We start from the raw sequence: 21,999 nt of genomic DNA, 5'->3' as shown, positions 1-21,999 counted from the left end.
TGCTGCTCTGAGAGGTGTTTCTGTCCTTTGCCACCTCCTCCAGCCAGATGGGCTTCAAAGCTCCTCCACATTGGAACTGGCACTTCTGGGAGCCATAAATTCCAGCTTAAATGAGCCAAAGCAGGTACAGAACACTCTGGAAAAATGCATGTGGTTGGTTTTCAGTTGTCTGGCTGGACCCAGCATGGGGTCCATGGCTGACAGATCAGAGTGGGGGGAGCAGGCAGGGCACAGGCTGCAGCTTCTGGCAGCTCTGCCCCATGGGTCAGCGTGAGCCAGCACTTTGTTTAAGCTGATCTAAATGGGGCAGTCACAGTAGGCTGATCCCATCCCAAACCACCCCAGCTGTGCTCCCTCCTTCTGTTCTACACCAGTTTTGGTGATGAGAGGCCCACAGGGGGAGTCAGCTCAAGTAGCAGATACAACAGAAAGCTACTCAGAAGCCTTTCTTTACCAAGAGAGTAGCCAGACCCTGGAACAGGCTTCCTTGACAGGTGGTAGATGCCCCAAGCCTGTTGGTGTTTAAGACGCATTTGGAAAATGCCTTTAATAAGATGCTTTGACTTTTGGTCAGCCCTGAAGTGGTCAGGCAGTTGGACTAGATGATCATTGTAGGTGCCTTCCAACTGAAAATATTCTATTCTATTCTATTCTATTCTATTCTATTCTATTCTATTCTATTCTATTCTATTCTATTCTATTCTATTCTATTCTATTCTATTCTATCCCACTCCACTCCACTCCACTCCACTCCACTCCACTCCACTCCACTCCACTCCACTCTTTCATGGAGGCACTTTCTGGGATGCTTCTGATCAATCAGATCCACTTACTATACACATCCATCCCATGGTCCTATCATCACTAGGTGTGATGCAAAGGGACTAATCTCAAGCACGTGGTTTTGTGATGTGGCTGAGCCCATTCACCTGCCCACAACCCTCAAAGCACATGGCCGGGTGCCCATTTCCCTCCCCATTGCACTTGTCACCGAGCAGGACTGCAGCGCTGGCACCCAGTGACCACTCAGCCATCTCGCCCTTCAGGGAGCTGAAGCAACCAACAGCTCATTACAAAAAAGTAAAAATAGCTTCTGGCTGGGCTGGTTGGGCGCCCTGACTCACCGTGCCGGTGGGCACTGAAGCGAGGGATTGAGGGGACTGGACTTGCCAGCAGTTTGATGGAGCTGAGCCATACCCAAAAGCTTTCCCCCCCAGCGTGACCTTGCAGCAGCTGGACCACAGCAAGAGCCGCAGTGCCAGCCAGCGGGCAGAGCCCAGTGCTCACAGCCAGATGTGCAGTCACCGTCCTGCCGTGGGGCAGCTTAAGCTTCTGTAGCAAGATGCAGCTCTGGGCTCCAGATGTTTCACCGACCCAGAGTGAAAAGCCAGGTCAAGGTCTCTTCAGGCAATACTAAACAAGCTGCAGGCAGACGTGCATAAGCAGACTGTATTTCTGTAAAAAAACATGACTTTTAGGACAAAACTCAAATCTTGCTAGTGCAAGGAAAGGTAAGCTGGATGTGGGAGAGCATGTGCTTGTTGGAGCAATGAAACAACTCCAGATGGGCCCCCGAGAAAGCTCTGAGTGACACAGAGATGCTGTTATTCCACCGTTACCATGGACTAAAACAAAATGTAAATCTCTCTCCAGTTCATAGTATTACTCCATGCTGTTTTAGTAGCAAAGTTCACTGTGTAATTTGGCTCCGTGCTCTTTATTCACTTCAGGCAAATCCAAAAGTGAAATGGGAATGGGGTAAGAGGCCAGAGCTGAAATGCAAAGAGAAGTTGCTTGTAGCTGATGTTTAGTTCATGCCATTAAACCTTCATTTTCAGTGCTACCAATCTGTCATTTTCATGACAACTTTGAAGATTCATTATAATTATAATGTAAGAAAAAAGCCAAATCCAGAGATGTAGCTGCAAAAGGGTAATTGCCTACCGTGCATTGTATTTAGAAAAGGCAATTAACTGTATATTCCAGGGATGGATTGAAAAGATGAATTTTAACAATGGCAGAGTTCAACAACCAGGAAATCTTAATTTTAAAAATCCATCTGGTATTTTTAATTTTCGTTTTGCATTGGGTCTCTACATTTATTTCGATTTTTAAAGAAAGACTGATTTCAGCAAATGTCAGAATTAAATAGATGTGACTAACCAGTAGGGTACCTGTAGCTTTTACTTATTCAAGTGAGTTTGTATCTTATATGCATTTATTCAGATTCCTAATTATACTATTAGAGATGGTGAATGATGGTTTTCTTCTTTACAAGATTGTTTTCCACTTGGGTAGACTGGATGGAGGTTGGGTTGCAATTAAAAATGAGTAATCAGGTCCTTTAGAATTTATTTTTACTGTACAAAATATCTTAACTGTCCTGAATACATAAGGGAAAAGACGCAGATCTTATGTTTTTTGAAAAATTAAACTTACTGATTTATTAAAGAAAGGAGCGTTTCCTGTAAGAAATCCTCTCTCTGCTCCTGCAGAGCGGGTTTGTCAAAGCCAGGACCTTGGCTCATGGCAGCGCTGGGTCCTGGACCCTCAGACCAGAGACAGACACTGCGACCTTCAGTGATTTACAGCTGCGTTAAACTGAGGCTGCCGTGGGTCATCTTTAATTATAAATACCTTAATAGCCAAGGGAGTAAATACAATTAAGCAACTCCAATGATCTTGGTGGTTTTTTGGAGAGCGGCGCTGGGGTGGTACGTGGGATTCTGGCGACATGTATCAGCACCGTAAACCCTCCTAATGGAGCCAGAAGCATTTCGGTGCAAATCTTCTCCACAAAGTGTTTCATCCAGGTGCTGGCTGGGAGGGGACTTTCCCACCAGCGCGGTGAGGGCCTGTCTAAATGAGGGACCTTCATTAAATGCTTTTAATCAGCCCTCTGTGATTTGCAGAAGCAGCAATGACATCTAGTGGGGAAGCGCATTAGTCACGCTAAGGGGAAATGGCAGCAGGTAATGAGCATTTGGAAGGGAATTTTCCAAGGAGGAATTACCGCCACTCTTGCTAGTGGTTGGAAAGGCCCCCAAAACGGATGTTTTGAATGTCTGCCCCAATGATTTCTAAATGTTACGTGACTCTGAATTTCTGGGTGAGAGCTGATACCCAGCACTGAGAGCAGCCCTGTTGTTCTTCACGCTGTTTTAAGCGTCATGGGGTGAAACCTTCTTGTTCCAGCCTTAAAACTGAAAGGTTAAAGCAGGAGAAGGAAGGGATCTTGCTATTGAGCTTAAATCTACATTTTTCCAGTTTTGTACTACAGAATTAATGTTGCTTGCTTATGTAAACACCCAGGAGGCACATGCTATATATATAGTTCCTCTGCAATCGTACCTGATGTTAGCTGTGAAAACCTGAAAAATTGGAATTTTTATGCCCGTAGTCCATGCCTCTCTGTGCTTTTAAAGGACGGTTTGCCAACAAGTTGGATGAGAAGTTAAAGGAAGGGCTGTTTTCCCCAGAAACCAGAAAAGGCAATAGCCGATTTTATAGTCCTGATAAGAAGAAAGATATGAAAGAGAATTATAAGCCTCCCATGGCTTAGAAATGAATGTGAGCCTAAGGCGGGAGAGCCCACAGCAGACTCCCAGGAAAACCTGCCACCACCAGAGCCAGCGAGGAGAGCCTGAAAAACAAGGAGAAAGCTGTGTGTTCGAGGTTTATTTTGCTGTTTAACTCAAAGTGCATGAGGTCTACCCATAAGCATCCTGTTAGGAAAATGCTACTGCATGTCGGGGCAAAGCTTTTAGACTCTGCAGGTTACATTTCCTCCAAGCTCCAGGTTTCCTGCAGGAATGGGGAGGCAGAAGCGGCTTCCAGGGCTCCCCAGGAGAGGGGCAGCGAGGCAGGGCTGGCCGGACCCACAAACTGTGCAATGAGCACGGCCTGGGAACCTGAGAAAACTCTACTTTTTCACTCTTGAATGATAATAGACCTGTGTCGAGGGTTTAGATTGCGGGGTGACAATAAAACACTGGCAGATGTATTGTTAACCTCCTCTCCTCCCCCCACTTTTCCCTTTTGCCCCTTCCTCTCCCCACTTCCCACTCAGGACAGGCGATCGGGAGGGAAAGGAGGACAGAGAGAAGAGAGTTGGAAAAATTGAAAATGTTTTACTAATAATAATAGAGAAAATAATACAAAATATACAAAACCAATCTTGAAAGTCTCAGCAACTGCAGAGCTGGCACCTGAAGTCCTGGACTGGACTCTGCAGCCAACCGGAGCTGGATTCAGTCTGTCACTAGGCCTCAGTTCGCAGGGACGACTAGCAAGGTCCTCTCCTAATGTCGGCCATAAGCAGAAGGGAAAAGGCAAAAAAGGAAAAGGGACAGGATCCTCATGATCTCCCACTTTTATATGAAGTATTCAAGTGAATGGAATGTTATACTCAGTTGGTCAGTTTCTTGGTCACCTGTTTCTCGTTGCCCCTCTTGTGAGATGTCCATCCATGCTTATCAATAACTTCGCATTCCATTGCTAGGTTTACCAAAATTTGTATCTGGTTCTCCAGGAAAATGCAGCTCATATGAAGCTTTAGCTGACAGGCAAATTCACTAAAAGAGAAACTTGGTTTTTAACAAAACCAGGACAACCTGTAATCAAATAGGCACTATATAGAAAAGAATGCCTAGTTTTGATCAACCTAAGGAAATTTCTTAAAAAGAAGGGACTCCTATGGCTGCAGGGAAAATTTACAAAACATGCCCGGTTTTTTGATAAAGAAAAAAAATTAATCAAGACCTTAAACAAGGAGTTCAAGTTACACAGAAAGATAAAGCATTCCTCAGTTTAGGCCTGTTCATTAAAACCTAATGCTAATAGAGAACTCTGGGATTGTTCAGGATTACTGTAGTGTTGAGCCTAAATCTCAAGGTAAATACTCGACTCATGTTTCCTGCTCTGGGAGTGTATTAAATAGGCAATAAAGCTTCTCCTCAAATAAAGGGTCTTGTGTCTCACAATATCCCGTTCAGCTGCTGCAGGAACCCGCCGGGGTCCCTGCCTGAGCTGCCGAGAGCAGCAGAGCTTGGACGCAGAGGGATTTGGATGCAGAGGGATTTGGATGCAGAGGGATTTGGATGCAGAGGGATGCTGAATCCCCCATCCACCCCCAACAGCCCACAGAAACATAGGACAGCTTTTCCAAAGTTATTTCCACCGCACTAGCTTCTTTTAAAGCAAATTGTCCTCACGAGCGCTTCCCAGTGTCCCAAGTTCTTGCAATTGTAGAACAGTATTTTATCGATTACATTTACATTATTTTACTCATTACATTTCCATGTCTTTTTTTTTTTTTGGCCTTTGCAATTTGGTGCTTTGTTAAAGCTTTATCGGGACCCTAACTTGAAACTTGGCAAAGCCGCTCACAGACAAAGCCAAGATGCAGCTGCTGGGAGAGGACAAAAAGTAATCCCTGCCAGCACGGAGCTGTGTTTGCTCGGAGCAGAGTGAAGTGGAAATAAGTAGAGTAAAGCATGGAAATAGAAACGCAATCAAACACATGATCACATCTGCATCAGGGTGCCTTGTAATATTCTCTTCCAGTCTCAAATGCCACAGACTGAAAACCAGTTCCCAGCATTGCCTCTTTGCCCGGAACAGTATCCGTATTTCAGACTCACCATATAAAATTATGTATTTATTTTCTCTTTTCAAGGTGCAGACAGGCACACCAGTGCTCACCCGAGGGCTTATGAACAAAAAGAGATGTTCAGCGGTATGTTCCTCTGCTTAGCACAGGTATGGAGGGTGATGAAGCTGAGGCCATCTCACAGGGACTTGGTTTAGTGCCAGATTTAGGCTATGGTTGGACTCAATGATCTTAAGGGTCTCTTCCAATCAAAATGATTCTATGATTCTATGATCTTAGGGGTGCCAGCTGATGTGTCAGAGCTCCCATCAGTTTCCACACAACCTTGAGTGTTACTGATCAAACGCCTTCCAGTCCCAGCCCTCGTTCCCATTATCGCTCACCGTGCAAACTCAGCGCTCCTCTTCCCTCCACACAACAGGAGCTGCCCACACAGATAAAACCAAACTCATTGCCGAGACTTGGGAAATCTCCCCTGCTCTCTGCTCAAGGTGACTAAGCAGCAGGACTCCTTTTTCACTTGTTTAACAATGGTGGCTTATTTTTGTCCCCACTGTGTGCCCATAAAGCACAAGCCAGTGCACAAGAAGTAGGGAAGCAATGAAAGTAGAAGCCTTGATTTCCCAGCTGTGTTTTCAGGGTTGTATAGAAAAAGGCAGATATTCAGCCCCCAAGACACAAGCCCCCTCTAACCCATCCTTACTCAAAGCTCACAGTAGTTTATTACGGATCAATAACTTCTTACAGGTTGTCAGGAGAAGGTTTCAAAGCTGTGAGTCCTCATGTCAGATGAGGAATGATGTAAATGGTTGGGGAGATTGCCCTGGGGAAGAAACTTCACTGAAAAAACAGGCAGTGGGATGGTAACAGCTTGATCTAAGAGATTTTGGTTTCTTTTCTCCTCCTTGAGGTAAATAGGAGCCTGTTAGATTTCTACTGGTTGCATTTTTTTGGTGATAGATGCACGAAATGCCTTCAAAGGAGGGAGCTGCACTGAGCAGGGATTTGGGAATCTGGGCATACCATGAAAAGCTGCTGCAGAAATTTCATCAGAGGGTGTTGGCTCATGAGGTCTCCACATTTCTCTTTACAGTCACCAAAGCAAACGGACTGCAAACCAGAGTGACTTCCCTATGTCTTTCAAAGGTCTTTATTAAAGGCTGGAAATGGGAGACAGATGAAGCTGCTTTGTCTGTACAGTCTTACTTCAGGATACCAGCATCATGTGAGATTTCCTGCGTGACGGTGATGCCCACGTGGGTGAGAATTGCTTATAAATCCCACGTTTTTGGGAAGAGCATGAAACAGTTGGACTGAACGTGCCCTCAGTGGCTGAGGATTTCTGGAGAGCAGAGAACCCACTGCATAGCGTGCAGGTTCTAGAGTCGTGCAGGATGTCTTGACCTGTGCTCACAGAGTGAATCCACCAAGACTTTGGCTACTGCACCTCTGGAAATGTTTAGTGAACAGAAAGGATTTAACCAGAGAAATGCAGCAGGTATATGGGAGCCTCAAGTCCATCTATAAATGCCAGCACTTTCAGGCACTCTGACACACCCCCCACATCCATCCCCAAAATTTTCTAATTAACTTTAATCAGCACGGAGAGCCAAAGGCTCATATGTGCCTTCTCACACAGGTTTATCTTTATCGTCATCTGGAAAGCTGACTAATTTACTCCAAGCAATGTGTAATGTTTGTGCACACAAGCTGGGAACACTGCTCCTTACAACCCTACAAATAGGGCACATTTCCAGAATTTCCTTCACAGGTCCCTTTTAATTTTTGCCACAGATTTCTATCCCCCTGGTTTAGGTTTCGCTTTGCCCACACCGTACCTGCCTCAAGGATGCCTAAAAAGTTTACGGTGGCCAAATGCTGCAGGAAGAAGAAAGAAATTAGTGTGTCCTGAGCAACACTCCACAACTTGGAGCAGGTCTCTGTGTGCACAAGCCAGTTGTTGGGTTGGTTGTCCTTGCCCCCAGCTCTGCATCCTGACCACCCTGGCTACCAAGCTCCACGCCAGCTGGGGCAATGCTGGGACCTTTGAATATTTTCCTACTCGTTTAGCTCAGCAGATACAGTACTGTTGGTGCACATTCATAAATGCTGTGATTTGATGCACAGATTTGCACAATTTACGCACTTACTACACGTAGTAAACCTCAGATCTGGTGTGTGCATACAGATGCATTTATCCAATTGAACATTTAGGAGTAATTACTCTAATTGCCTAGCTTGACTTGTTAAGCCTCCCATTCTGAAGCTGGAATTCATTTACCTAAAAATGCTCCATCTTCATAGTCCCCCTCACTCATACTTGTCACTGGTGCAGCTGAGGACTTCGCCATGTCCCCTTTCTCGTGGAACGACAGAGGTTGGTGGTGGCCAGGGCTGCTTCGCCCCCAGAGCCAGACGCAGGTGTCACAGGCAGTCAGGTGTCTCTTCTTGCACAGTCCCACAATTTCTAGCAGAAATATAATGCAGCTGCAGCTTGGCATGTGCCCCCTTCTCCGTCCCTCTGCCCCCACTCAATAACCAGCAGAGGCTGTAGAATCCCACAAGCTCTGGCTACGCAACGTGGGCATCTGCACACGTGTATGAGCTAATCCCTCCGTGTCTGCAAATCTCCTCGATCTGTATGTTCACAGCTGAATCTGCAAATGAGAAAACACCACGGTTCAAGCACAATGCTGCAAAGACCTTGATGATATGAAAACCAAGCCTCTAGCATATGGGTTGTAACTTCACGTTTCAACTATTTAGATAAGAACACGCCACCTATTTTATCGCTCTTTACAAAGGCTCGGGTTTAATCATTGATGTGCCGAAAGGAGATACGCCTTCATTCTTGCAATAGCTCTGTGCTCCTTGTGCTGAGGTGAAGGGTCCTGAAGGAATGGAGCTGTTCTGACCATTCACCAGCTCTTCCTAAGAAGCAACTTTGGCATGACGATCGTGCGCTGTCCTGCTTGGCCTCCCCCAGCAGCCTTTTCCTAAGAGAATTGTTACTTTTGCCAAATTGGATGACTTTCCCAATTCTTTTCCTCAAAAAAGTAACCAGTGTGATCCACAATGGATATACAGCTTTGAACCAATGCTCTTCTTAGCTCTGCAAAGGCATTAAGTTGTGCTTTAAAGCCATGACATAATGAGGATTATTTAAAATAAATAGCACAGATGTTTTATGGGCATTCTTCTCATTCTGGGTTCTGGACAGCTGGACTTCCAGCAACTTTTGCATTTCTTTGGACAGGCGGAAAGAAAAATGGGGTAAACTCACACTCTTTTAATTCTCTGAAACAGCTCTAAAGGAGAATTGATTGTTTACACGGCACATATAAAACAGGCAATGATTCAACATAAAGTTTTGTGGTGTTGCCCTTTGGAAAACTTATTTAATATGTTTGTGGGTTTCCTGCTTGTGTGTAATACACATTCCAGACTCCCAGGAGTAATAACAAATAGCCTTCATGGGATGCCACAGCATGGTGGCCCAGTATGGGAACAAAGCTTTCCCTAGAATTCAGAGGTATCTGCTCCTGCTTGGCACCATTGCTCTTTACCACTAGGTGGCTTTTCCACCCAGTAGTTCGTATCTCTTTCTTCTGAGTCACTACAAGAACAATAAATCTGCTCATAAGGGCAACCATCAAATAGGTGGAAAGAGAAGAAAGCTAAGACATCCTTCAGCAGATGAACTCTTTAATTCCCCATGCTTTTACAGGGAAATCTTTACCCATCCTTTGTCTGTTCATTTAATGTTTTATTTCAAGTTACTTAGTTTACTTCTAGATTTTGAGTAATGTAAGGTATCTGCTCAGATATATTTCTGTATAGCTATGAAACTTTGCAAAGTAGTTCATGTGTCTGATATTATGACGAACATTCTTATCGTTCATCAGAATAAACCAATTAGTAATACAGACAAAAAGGATGTGTACTATTTCATGAAATGCATCATCTCACCATCTTATCAGGAAGAGTAAGTAAATCCAGGTTTGCCTTTTCAGATATTTTACTCCATTTTTTTAACTTAACTTAATCTTTTTAACACCAGATCTAAACACTGCAAATGTCTGGCTCATGATAGTATCTTTATCAAGTAGCACTCAATGTCTCAAATGCTCTTAAAAAAAAAGCCCTGAGGGGGTCACTGAGTAAAGGCAAGGAGTACAGAACAGTATGGGGGGAAGGATGAAGGTCAAAAATACACAGCTGTGTTTAAAAAAAAAGAAAGAAAAGAAGAAATAAACCAGAAAACAGTAAACCACACACCCCCTCAAGTTTTCTCTAAGTGTGGCCATGTTGAGTAGCAAGTATTTTATTGGAAGCACAACACAGCTGAGCCGTCCAGGGACAGACCTGAGAGGTATCAAAAGTTTGGCCGATGAACTCAGGATCTGCATTTCTCATTCACTTCAGACATTTTCTTCCTTTCACATATTTAACTCTTGGTTTCTATTACAAAAATGGCAATATGTTCACTGGAGAGAAACCACAGAGCTTGCTCCTGACAAGTACTGTTCTGTGGTACGAAAAGGTGCATCAGTAGCTCATTCAGGCAGAGCACATGGGATGCACACCCAAATTTTAGGGGCTAATGCTGCAATAATTTTACACACATCAGGTACAGCTTCAAAGAGGAACGTCAGCCATTGTGAAAAGGCTGGAGAAAGCTCCTTTAGAAAACAGCAGAGAGCCTCGTTTGGCCTCGATTACCGTGTAAAAGCTGGTTCCCACCTCCAGATAAGCAGCAAAGATGGACCAGGCTGGCAAGAGGCTGAGAAAAACACACTTGGATCTGCTCTCTGTTGATGCAGCACTACTCAGTCTTGGTTGCTGTGTGCCAATTTGCACCATTTTGATCCATTGCAGCCACCAGCTTTTCACACCAACTGGTTTTCGATACGCAGCTCTCCCAGAGGCACTGAACTAACAGCAGATTTCTGAGGGAAGAGGAGAGTAATAGTTAAATTTACTGGAGCAAACTGGCACTCAGTAAAACAGGGTAGTAACATAGCTGAATAAATAAAGCAATCAGGAATACACAACGGGTTTTTTCATCACACAAATAGCTTTCAAGCAGCCTTTATATAGCATAACTGTCCATGGTATAATCCCCTCAGACCCAAGTGAGCTCTGCCTGAGCCGCCAACTAAAAGCCATGTTATCTCATTAGTCTGGTGCTGATTCAAAGTCAATATACTCTGCTCGCAGGGGGCTTTTCTGCTGGGGTTTGGCATGACACGAACTCAGGCACACAGCTTTTGGTGGGCATGGAGCAGAGGAAAGAGCCGTCTGTGGCATCTCAGTGCACGCCAGGCCGACGTACCCAGACCCACCTGCAATACAACATGGTCTTTAAATTACAGTAATCATAACCAAAAAAACCCAAATTTTTGCTTTGTTATACTTGAGTCCTTTTACCATAATCTGTACCTTTGCTTTGGTCCAGCACAGTTTAAAGCACCTGCACAGTGTGAAGGTAAAATCCTGGTGCCAGCAAGTGCTGCCGTATGTGGCTTCACCAGCTGAACGGCACCGAACAACTCGTAAAGCTCAGGACAACCTCTGATCTCTTGGCTGTCCCTCAAGCTGCATTATCTCTGCAAACATGCCCTTCCCTTAATCTCTGTATAATCTTTTCCCAGATAGAGTAATTAAAAAACGGTAATTAATCACACATGTGGGAGCATAGTGTGGCCGCTTTGTACTAACAACCTGCACAGGCTGCCTTGTAAGAAATAACCAGTGAAGTCTTTTCTTAAGTCCCACCCACGTTCATGCATACAGGCTTCCTCCATCTCTTCATGAAAACAGTACTTATATTAGTAACTGTATGTGGCCCAAAAAAGCAGCTGGAACAAGCAGGCTATAAATGACTATTTATACGAACTTTTAAATGTCAGGTTTTTAAACTATTTAAGCCAAAATATATAAATCAAGCCAGATTTGTTGAACACGTGGCTCAGATTCAGTGACACAGATCATAAAACTCAGCCAGGCTTACATTGCATCTGATGGGAGTTTCAGGATTGCGATTTAAGCTGCTTTCAGGTTTTTTTGCAAGTATTCTGCGTGCCCTGACAAATACATTTTAGTTTCCACAGTCTCAGGAGTCTCCACGCTCCACAACCTCTTCTCCCTGCTTTGAGGGGTTTGGTGCCCGTGTTCAGGCCTCATGCCTGATCCTGCCCTTGCCTCCTTGACTTTCCTTCCTGGCTTAGACATGGTCCCACCTCCTCGCTGTGGCTTTGCCCGGCCACCGCTGGGCTGCAGCTGGTCCCAGCTGCCATCAACAGGACTGCTTTGCTCAGCTGGTCGGGTGCTGCAAAACCGCGTCCCAACAGACACTGAGCTCGTGTTAAGAGAGCCTGACATGCAGCTTTTCCAAGCACTTGTTTCCAAAAATCAAACCAGCTTGTTAAGTTACAGAGAAAACTCATGCATCTTCACTAAAAATCTTGCAGGTCATTGTCATTTAGTTAAACAATAGGATCCACCACTTGGGTGGAGTGCTATTTGCCAGGATTTCACTGAACATGATATGCAACAGCAGCATGATGAACAGCCACTCTTTCTCTCTGGGTACAGAAGTCCTGGTCCCATTTTAGTAAGGCTTTTGTTGAGGGTGGTGATTTTATTGAGCTAAGAAGGTATTCTTACTAAATCTGCACCTGAAATACACCTGTTAGTCACTGCTACACCACGTTTGTCTTGTTCTCTCCATCATTCTTTGGACACAACACAGAGCAAGCTGCTATTAGCGTGAATGCCAGATCTTGGGGATTCAAAGGCTGGAAACTTCTCCAGGGCAGAAGGGTAAGCTCTCTTTGCATACTGGCTAATACACAATAACCTGCGATTCTATCTACAAAGCTTTAATGTTTTAGTTAGGGTTTGTTTAAGATTAGGTTGTATAAACTACATCATATACTTCTTTTCATACTTATCCAAGGTCAAACGACATGTCCTCAAGCAACTGCATCACTCTGGCTTTGTCTCTCCAGTTTCTTAATAAAGTCCAAGTTCACTAGAAAAAATGAAAGAAGAGTCTTGTCCTAGGCAGGATTTACAAGCCATATCCCACAAAGAAATGACTCTACTAAAGAAGGGATTCTGTCTGTTTGTTATGGTCATTGTCAGGACTTTGACAGTGCTTTTCTTCAGCTGGCACTTAAATGGTGAGAAAAATATGGTGAAATATAGTAATATGGCCTTGGTACCACCATATGACCCAAAGTGTGAGCACTCCACCCATGCTGGTAGGATTAAAGAGTAGGACCAAAGCAGTTGTACAGTTTCCAGCTGCAGAAGCTCTGCCAGACACACTATGTACACAAAACCAAAGAGAGTTTCGAGAGTTCTCCTGACTGCACACATGGGTTAAGTGTCCACCAAACAAATGCAGGGGAGAATGCAGATAGAGCTAATGATAACAAGGTGTATTAAAAAAGGTATACATGCACACATATACATCTATATCTAGATATACAGACATGGACAGCAGGACAGCCATAAGGCAAAATCACATTACAAAAAGCGAGCATTTTCAGCCTACAAGAAATAAGGAGAAAATCATCTGATTAGCCAGAAAAACTAAGATGAGGTGAATGTGACAACTCCAACCCCTTCAGGAATAGTGTTTTGTCTTCCTTTATTGTCTGGCTGAGCTTGTTTTGAAAGCCCCGTCATCAGCAGTATGTAGTTTCTAGCATAACAAAGGTGCAAAAATAAACAATCCTTAGAACACTCAGGCTCTTAACTGATGAACCCATATTGCAAGTTCCTCCAGTCATGTTTGGTTATAAACAATTTTTTTTCCTATAATAGAATGATCAAAAAGATATGCAGTCTCCTACCACGTCCAAAATTAGTAACTTCTTCAAAAAATGCCGCTCTTACTATACATCGTATTTTATTGCTTGCTTTTCAGCAGCCACAGCAGATCACGAGGGTGGTATTAGAAGGTGTACAGGCAAATTAGCACAGAGCTCCTGCATCCCAAAGTGATGCTTTAAGCATGGTTGCACCACATCTCTGTGAATCAGCAGTCTTGTGTTCTTGGCCAGCTTCTACCATTTACATACCCTGACTCCAAATCTACAGCTGCTTAACTTGTGTTGCGTTGACTAATCTCACTGAACTCCAGAGGCAGTGGGGCCTCCAATTCCGCGTATCACAGCTCCCAGTACCTGTTGATTCAGATCACCTAATCTGGTGCCCCTGCTCCCTTTTCAGCCAAAGTACTTAAGCTCCATCAATCACCTCCAGTATTTTGTGCAGTTCTGGGCACCACAGTATAAAAAAAGATGTTAAGCTACTAGAGAGTGTCCAGAAGAGGCTATGAAGCTGGTAAAGGGTTTGGAGGGGAAGCTGTCTGAGGAGTGGCTAAAGTCACTTGGTTTGTTCAGCCTGGAGAAGAGGAGACTGAGGGGGAACCTCATGGCGGTTACAGCTTCATCACAAGGGGAGGAGCAGGGCAGGTGCTGAACTCTTCTCTTTAGTGACCAATGACAGAACCTGAGGGAATGGCAGGAAGATGCGGAGGGAGGTTTAGGTTGGACATTAGGAAAAGGTTCTTCACCCAGAGGGTGCTGGACACTGGAACAGGCTCTCCAGGGAGGTGTCACGGCCCCAAGCCTGACAGTGTTCAAGAAGAGACTGGACAACACCCTCAGACACATGATGTGAACTGTGGGGTTGGACTCGATGATCCTTGTGGGTCCCTTCCAACTCAGGACATTCTATGATTCTATGAAATTTGGATCTCCTACAACCCAGTCACCAAACTGTAAGTCATGCACTGTCTTGCTAGATCTCTTTCTAGCCCTCTGCGTTTTACAGCAAACGTTCTAAGCTCAGGAGGGATGGAAGATGCAATGCCATGATTATGTATTACCTGGTAAGTACAGCAGTCTGCGGAGCCATGAGTAGGTTGCATACCATCAGGCCAAGCTGAAACTGAATTTAGATTTTCCACTCCCTAGTTGACTACGTTTATTGAGCTGTTATGGGAAGCAGAAGCTCTGGTGCTTCTCTTCCCTCATCTTTTTCACAGAAACCTGTGGTTTCTCTGTGGACAGTGCAGGACTCGTCGCTACAAGGCTCCAAGCATGCATCGCAGTGGGCTTCTCCGGACATTCAGGTGGAATTCAGGCACGTTTTTGCTTTTGCTGTGCTCCTGAACCAGGGCATGATCCAGCCAAGAGCCTGGCCCTACCTGTCACTGCCACCTGTGCAGTCATGGGCAGCCCAGCTTAGTGACTTGGGGAACCACCAGGACAAATGAGTAGGCAGTAGGAATTTTTACATACCTTCAGGGTCAGACAGCTGCTACAGTAGATTTATAGGTAGTTTTCTTGAATTTGGCCAAATGAATCCACCTGAATCCCATTGCTGGTGCTCAAACTAAAAACTATTGAACCTATCCATCGTGACAATGCACTTCTTTAAGGACTTGGTTGTCTGAGGGCAAGTCATATAACCCTATGTATTTTAACTCATCCAGCTCTAAAATTTTAATTACTTCCCCCATGATGATATTTTAAGGGCTAGTTTACATGTGAGGAAACATCACAGACACCTACATAATTCTGAGCACTTTCTGCATAACTGAGAAAAGCAGCGATGTTCGTGCTACCCTGTGAGCAAGAGCCCACAGAACTACCGGTTATATTCAAAAGACTTGTCATACAGGTTCTGAATTGCCCTGGGATGCCTGGGTTGCCTTACCTGGAAAAGCGTGCAGTGGTAAGGCAAGAAATCAGAGTTCCGAGTATCATCATGTGTGTTGAGCACCTCTGGCCTTTCCCTGAGACCCTTCCCAGAACAGGGAGCTCAAAATATCCCAAAGATGGAAGATCATGGGAAGTGTCTCACTGGCATTTTCAGCAGATCGAAAGGAGAAGGCTCCTGGGGATGTTGTGGATGTTCTCAATTCACCTGCCACAAAAAGGACCGTAGGAAGAGTGAATTAATATTGACTGTCACATTGTCAAAAGGGCTTTGAAAGATCCTTCCCAGGCAAGGGCTCTAACCACCAGGCAGTTACGTAAAAAGTGAGCATCCTATCCTGTATAAAAGTGAGATCTACCCAATTATTTATAAAAATACTCACAACTGACTACCATCAGTAGGTCCTGTATCACATATAATTCAAGGTGTGTCACTCGTTGCCCTGCCTAGAGGTGGGGGATGGGGTTTCAGAGCCACCTTGTTGCACTTGGTTTGCTTTCAGCTACCTCCAAACAGGTCTCTCATCAGCCTGGAGCCTTCCTGGTCTGTCTGTCAAGGTATCTGCCCTTTCCATTGAATAGCAAGGGGAGCATAAGGGCTAAATTTTGGCCTCTAGGTTGTACTTTGAAGGTCAGGAGTTAACATGAAAATACTACAGTGCTTAACATGCTCACACATTTTTTATTGGCTGCAGATCAGATCTTTGTTTTAATATGGATGACCTCATTTGTAATAACAGCTATGGTTACAAATAATGCTCCTGAAACCCAAGAGAATTCAGGATTAGTATTAATTATATTCCCTAAATTTTGGCTTCTTTTCTGCCTCTGAATGGAACATGAACAAATGTTGTCAGAAAGAACCCCAGGGAATCTTTCTCTCCTCCTACTCTAACGATGAGTAACTTGACACACCCTTGAATCGGCTCCATTTCATAATCTTGGTGATTTGGGATTTCCCAAGAAAAAAGTCCAGAACTGATTAAAACATCCATTTGTGCATGCTAATGCAAATTCCCATCTGCTGTATATCTTATACTTTGCATTCTGATTCTGTTATCATACCACATCTCTCTTTCCTACTGACTTATTTGGCACGCACATGCCTTGCCTGGTTTCCTGCGCATGAACTTTTGAGCCTGACGAGAGGACCTGAACACGCCACCTTCCTTCTTCCTTTCATGTCCTAGGATGCCACGTGGTCAGCTCTCTGCTCCTGCTATTCAGGTTGGTTCCCATGATTTCCTTCCCATCGGTAGTAGTGTGGGGTGCATCCTTTTGATGAGTTTGAGTAATCAGAATGGGTCTAGCCTCATAAAAAGGCTTTTTTTCTTTTTAATGAAGCCGTAACTCCTAAGACGTGATCAGCTCATCTCTGACAGGAGTCCTAGACACCCCCCCAACTCCACAAGGCCCTACGGAGAGATTTGTTTTCATCCCTGGGATATGTTCTTTGAACTGGTCCATCAGGGAGCAGGTTTGGCCGCTGGGGAAGCAGGAGCTGGATGCCTGTGCTCTCAACGTGTTCCAACAAGAACCTTCCCACTGCCCAGAGTCCTGGCCCTGCAGCACAGTTGGCTTGTGGACACCGATGTAACTCCCACTCCTGCACACAAAATTCCATCCAGCGGACAATAACTGCAGTTGATGCAAGTCAGCATGAAAGAGCTTATTCTTTTGTTAAAGGATAAATATCTTCAAAGGATCTGCGGAAACTGCAGTGATAAAAAGGCTGCAATTATTGTATAACCATAAAAGTTCAGATGTATGGAAGAAGGAACCCTCTGATTCTGGGCTCTGTGTTGATGAAGAGCTATGCACAAGTTGTATTTGTTTTTTTAAACTATTTTTTGTTTCCTAGCCCTCTTCAGCTGTCTTGCTAGAAATAAAATATAGCTACAAGATAATGCAGCGATGGTATCCAAACAGCTGCATGCACTGGGTCAGTAACTTGTCACTTCCATAGGTAAATGGTGTGGATAATAAAGGACAGCACGGGAAAAAGAAAAAACGTACACTCAGCAGTTCTGAGTCAAAACAGGCAGGTCTACAATTTAATCCCTGGTAGCCGGTGTGAAGAAACACCTTCCAGAAATGACAGTTTCACACCCACAACTAGATATTATTAAGCCAAGCTTTCAAAAAAGCAGGAATCTAAACCTCGTCTTCTTTTTTGGTTTGTTGTTTCTGAAAAAAGAGCAAACAAACCCCACTCACAAAGGAACGAACCTCTCCCCTGCCTTCCCAAATTTAATTGTTTTCAATTCCAGATTCCAGGACTAAGAGGCAAAAAGACCAAGAGTTTGTGGCTGCTTTAGGATTTGTCAGTCCCTTTGAGACACCACAAGAAAAAAAAATCTCAATTTTCTTACCATACAGACAGCAGATTATAAAATTAGAAAATTAAAACTACAGGAGCCTGGGAAAATGGAGGAAATGGAAGTATAATGAAACTGTTACCAAATCTGTACCTCTTTCCCAGTTTAAAAAGGAGGGGGCGGGAAGTACGCATTACACTCCCTCATAGAAATGTTCTGCGGAGTTACAAATTAATGCTTCTAAGATCTTCTCATGCTGCAATTGAGGACGTATAATAATCTACGATAATGTCAAAAATGGAATAATCTAATTTTTAACACAATGGAAATGCTCCTTAAATAATGCCACCTTATCTGAATGATGTTTGAAATGGCAGGTGGCATGGTTAAACATGTGGATTTAAGTTCACAGAAGAATGAAAATCACAGAATCACAGAATGTCAGGGGTTGGAAAGGACCTCAAAAGCTCATCCAGTCCAATCCTCCCACCGGAGCAGGAACATCCAGATGAGGTTACACAGGAAGGTGTCCAGGTGGGTTGGAATGTTTCCAGAGTAGGAGACTCCACAACCTCCCTGGGCAGCCTGGTCCAGTGTCTGCCACCCTCACTGAGAAGTTTCTTCTCAAATTTAAGTGGAACCTCCTGTGTTCCAGTGTGTACCTGTTACCGCTTGTCTGTCATTGGTTGTCACTGAGAAGAGCCTGGTCCATCCTCGTGACACTCACCCTTTATATATCTGTAAACATGAATGAGGTCACCCCTCAGTCTCCTCCAAGCTAAAGAGCCCCAGCTCCCTCAGCCTATAAAAAAAAGACTATAAAAGACTATAACAACTGCATTCCCAGAGTGACTTTACAGAGGAGACCCTATCACTCAGTCTCTTTTATTACTTTTTTCTGTTTTTTTTTAAATTCTTGTGTGTTATAACAAATATTAACATTGTACACCTTGCATCTTCATTCAATTATCACTAAAATTCTGTGCCCCTCCAAGATTATATGCTGATATAGACACATAGAGAGGAAAATAAAAGAAAAACCAATCCAACCAGCTGGGCAAATTTTGTAATGAGGGGCACACTCATCCCTCATCTGAACGAGACAGCAGTACAATACAAAGTACATCTTGTGACATGAGAACATGTGCTGTTGTGCCACCCTGTGCTAAAACAGGGACACACCAAAGCCACCTGATTCCACTCCCTAGGAAATCCAGACCTGTAATCCTGCAGCAAAACATCCTCTGTTTAAATAAAGCCTGTACGTTCTGCTTTTGGTGCTGAAGGTGCTATTGCTAAGTTAATGTTATTTGGGCCCTCACGTTTCAGTTTATCTGGTCTGCCAACGGACCAGGTTTTGGAGGTGACCAGTGTCCTTTCCCTACCACATCCAAATGCTATTACCAATTTAATTCTGTGTGAACAAGGATACTTGCCTAAAGAATCTAACAAATTTACAAAAGCAAATAATGGAGGGAAAATGTTATAAAACCAAACAAAAAGTCACTCTTACACATGAACTTTGAGCATTATCCTGCAGAAATAAATACCTACCCAGGGTAAGCTGAATTCAGGGGATGGCAGAAAGTCATTGAACTCATTTTTTATTGCAGTTGGTAAACTTTTAGCACAGCAATCAGAATACCAACAAGAAATAGACACGAACCAAGCCTTATTCTTTCCGAAGTACTTAACTTTTTCTTTCCCCATGGAGAATAACGTAGTTGTTAGACCTTATCCAAGACAAGCAATACATTGGTTTAGTAAATACATTTTTACTAAAGATGGCTACATTCTTTTAAGTTCTATTGCAAAAGCCATCCCTGGAATTCACAAGTGGTAAATTGCATGGAGATAAGCTATATTTTAATACCTTAAATTGCTTACTAAGAAAGTACAGTGCAGAGCTCAGGAATGACCTAGCACAGCGTAAGTGAGCTGGAAACCCTTCAGCATGTTGTTTCTCCCTCTGCTCTAATGGAACATTCGCATTTCCCCAGCACTTCTGCACCGAGCTACTGCAACAGCTCATACACCAGAACAAATTAAAGCACTCTCTGGGGTTTTTTACTTACAGTAATATGTATTAACTAGAAATAATGAACATTTCCTTATTCTCCCACATATTTTTCAAGACTAAATCTTGTGATAAATATACTCCTGCTTTCTCAAAGCAGGGAACTCAACTCACCAATTTCTTAAAAAATTAAAAATAAACCTAGTACAATTAGTACATTTGATTCATTTGCATTCAAATCTGCCTAAAATGAAGCCTTCCTCTGACTCTAGGCACTTTAACATCATTAATAATATAAAAAACCCTAGTAGAATTAGAATAATTATTTCAACAGGAAACTAGCCTTTTAGACCTCTACAGAGACTCCGTTCCATCTTTCATCATGCTGGGACATAATTTCAATTCTCTTCACTAAATGCTACCAAGCAGATGTCTTTTGCACAAAAAGATGACCAGATTTAAGTTATTTCAGATTATGAGATAGAACAAGTTCTGCAATCCTGGAGAATGTCCTGTCACCTGCTCCTTCAGTTATATTAGGAGAGAGAAAGAGTAGCTGTCAGTGACTCAGATAAACCGGTCTCCGATTGTTTAAAGCTTTACAAGGCAGAACCGGCACCTTAAATACACTCCATAATCAATGGTCATATGAACGGATGCCAAGCAAGATGTTCTGCTTCAAAAAGGGCCTCCTGGTTCTGCTCCCATCACTCAGGCAGGGTGGTGACACCAGCAGCTGTGGGTGTGATGTGTTCTGCACCACATTTGCCATGGATGCTCACAGCTGTCTTGCTCAGATGGCACTTGTGTGGCAAGCCGAAGCATATTCAGAACAGCTTTGCGGACGTCTGCTGCAGATAGTACAAAGAAACACATTTTCTGGAGAAGTTCATTTCCAGGGTGCACTCCTGGAGTGCCCACTGCAATGGTTACTTACTTTAAATGCGCAATGCACACAGCATTAAAGCTACTTCGCTTTTAATGTAATGTAATTTTCACACTAATAGTTCAAAGTAAACAAGTTTCAACCACACACACAAATGCTTTCTGCTTTTTTAAGAGTTAGAACACCAAGCACATACCATAAAGACAAGCCTCGCTTCATCCTTTGTAATCACCGTGATTTATTTTTCCCGTACAGTTATTCAGATCTCATTCCAGAATCCACCATCAAGTTAATTAACAAGTTTCAGTTTGTTCTGTGTTTAAGGGGAGATTGTTTGTGGCTTGACTCTGGGAAAATGCAAAAAAGAAGGCACAACTTGTTTTTCAGCTTTTATCTTTGCATTTTCTGCTCAAGAGCCAGGAAAAAGGGAAGAATGTAAATTAGGAAGCACATATATCTTGCATTATTAGCATCACACATTTCTCCAAAGGCAAAGAAATGTCAGCACACCTTCCATTCTCAAGACAGAAAAATTGATCATGTACCATTTCAGAGGGGTTTTATCATGTTTCTCTGACAAGCCGCTGATATGAAATCTTATTTATGTTTCATTCATCCCTCTTTCAATAATAGCAGCTCCTCCATTGGCAATATAATTGTTTATATTATGGTAATGCCTCAGGTGAGGTTAAGACTGTACAATGGAAACATATGCAACATATAAATATATATAAAATGTACAACATAGGAAATCTTTCAGGATTCATTTTGTGCACTCTGATTCTCTTGGCCTTGAGGCAATTTTACATAATTGATATTCACATTGTGAAATATTTCTTTGAGGATTATTATTCAGACTTTATAAGAAATTTTCTTGCAAATTTCCTTCAGAAATGGAAATGCAGGTAAATTTCTCCAAGTGATCCTAAAACTGTAAATTTAGGAAGCAAAAGGCCAAAACCTTTAGATATTGTCTTACTAACTATATTCTGCAGACAAAAGGTTAATTCAGATCAGCTTTTTTATGGAGCATAAATATTGCAAGGAAAAAAATATTCTAATGCTCATGGTTATTAATGAAATGTCTGCTTCTGGCATTTAAAATCTAAACCATGATGGTCCCACTAGATTAATGTGACACTGTGTATCACGGACCATCAGGTTTCAACCTGTAATCATGCAATAAAATAAAGCATAACTTCTCAGCTAAAAAATATTTTCCAGAAATACATCTAATCTTCAAAAGAAGACATAAAACAATGGAAAATCCTCAGCTTCGCTTGGGAATGTGTTCTGGTGGTTAACTATGTAAAAATGTGTGTGTTATTTCCTATTTGAGTTCGTCTGGCTTTTGCCTCTGGCCATTATCTCTTATTATGCCTTTCTTCACTAGATTAAAGAGCCCTTTAATATCCTGTATTTTCCTC

The sequence above is a fragment of the Nesoenas mayeri genome, assembly GCF_963082525.1.
Source record: "Nesoenas mayeri genome assembly, chromosome: 5".
Lineage (NCBI taxonomy): Eukaryota > Metazoa > Chordata > Aves > Columbiformes > Columbidae > Nesoenas > Nesoenas mayeri.
The sequence above is the reverse complement of the archived record's forward strand: the minus strand, read 5'-3'. Positions refer to the sequence as shown.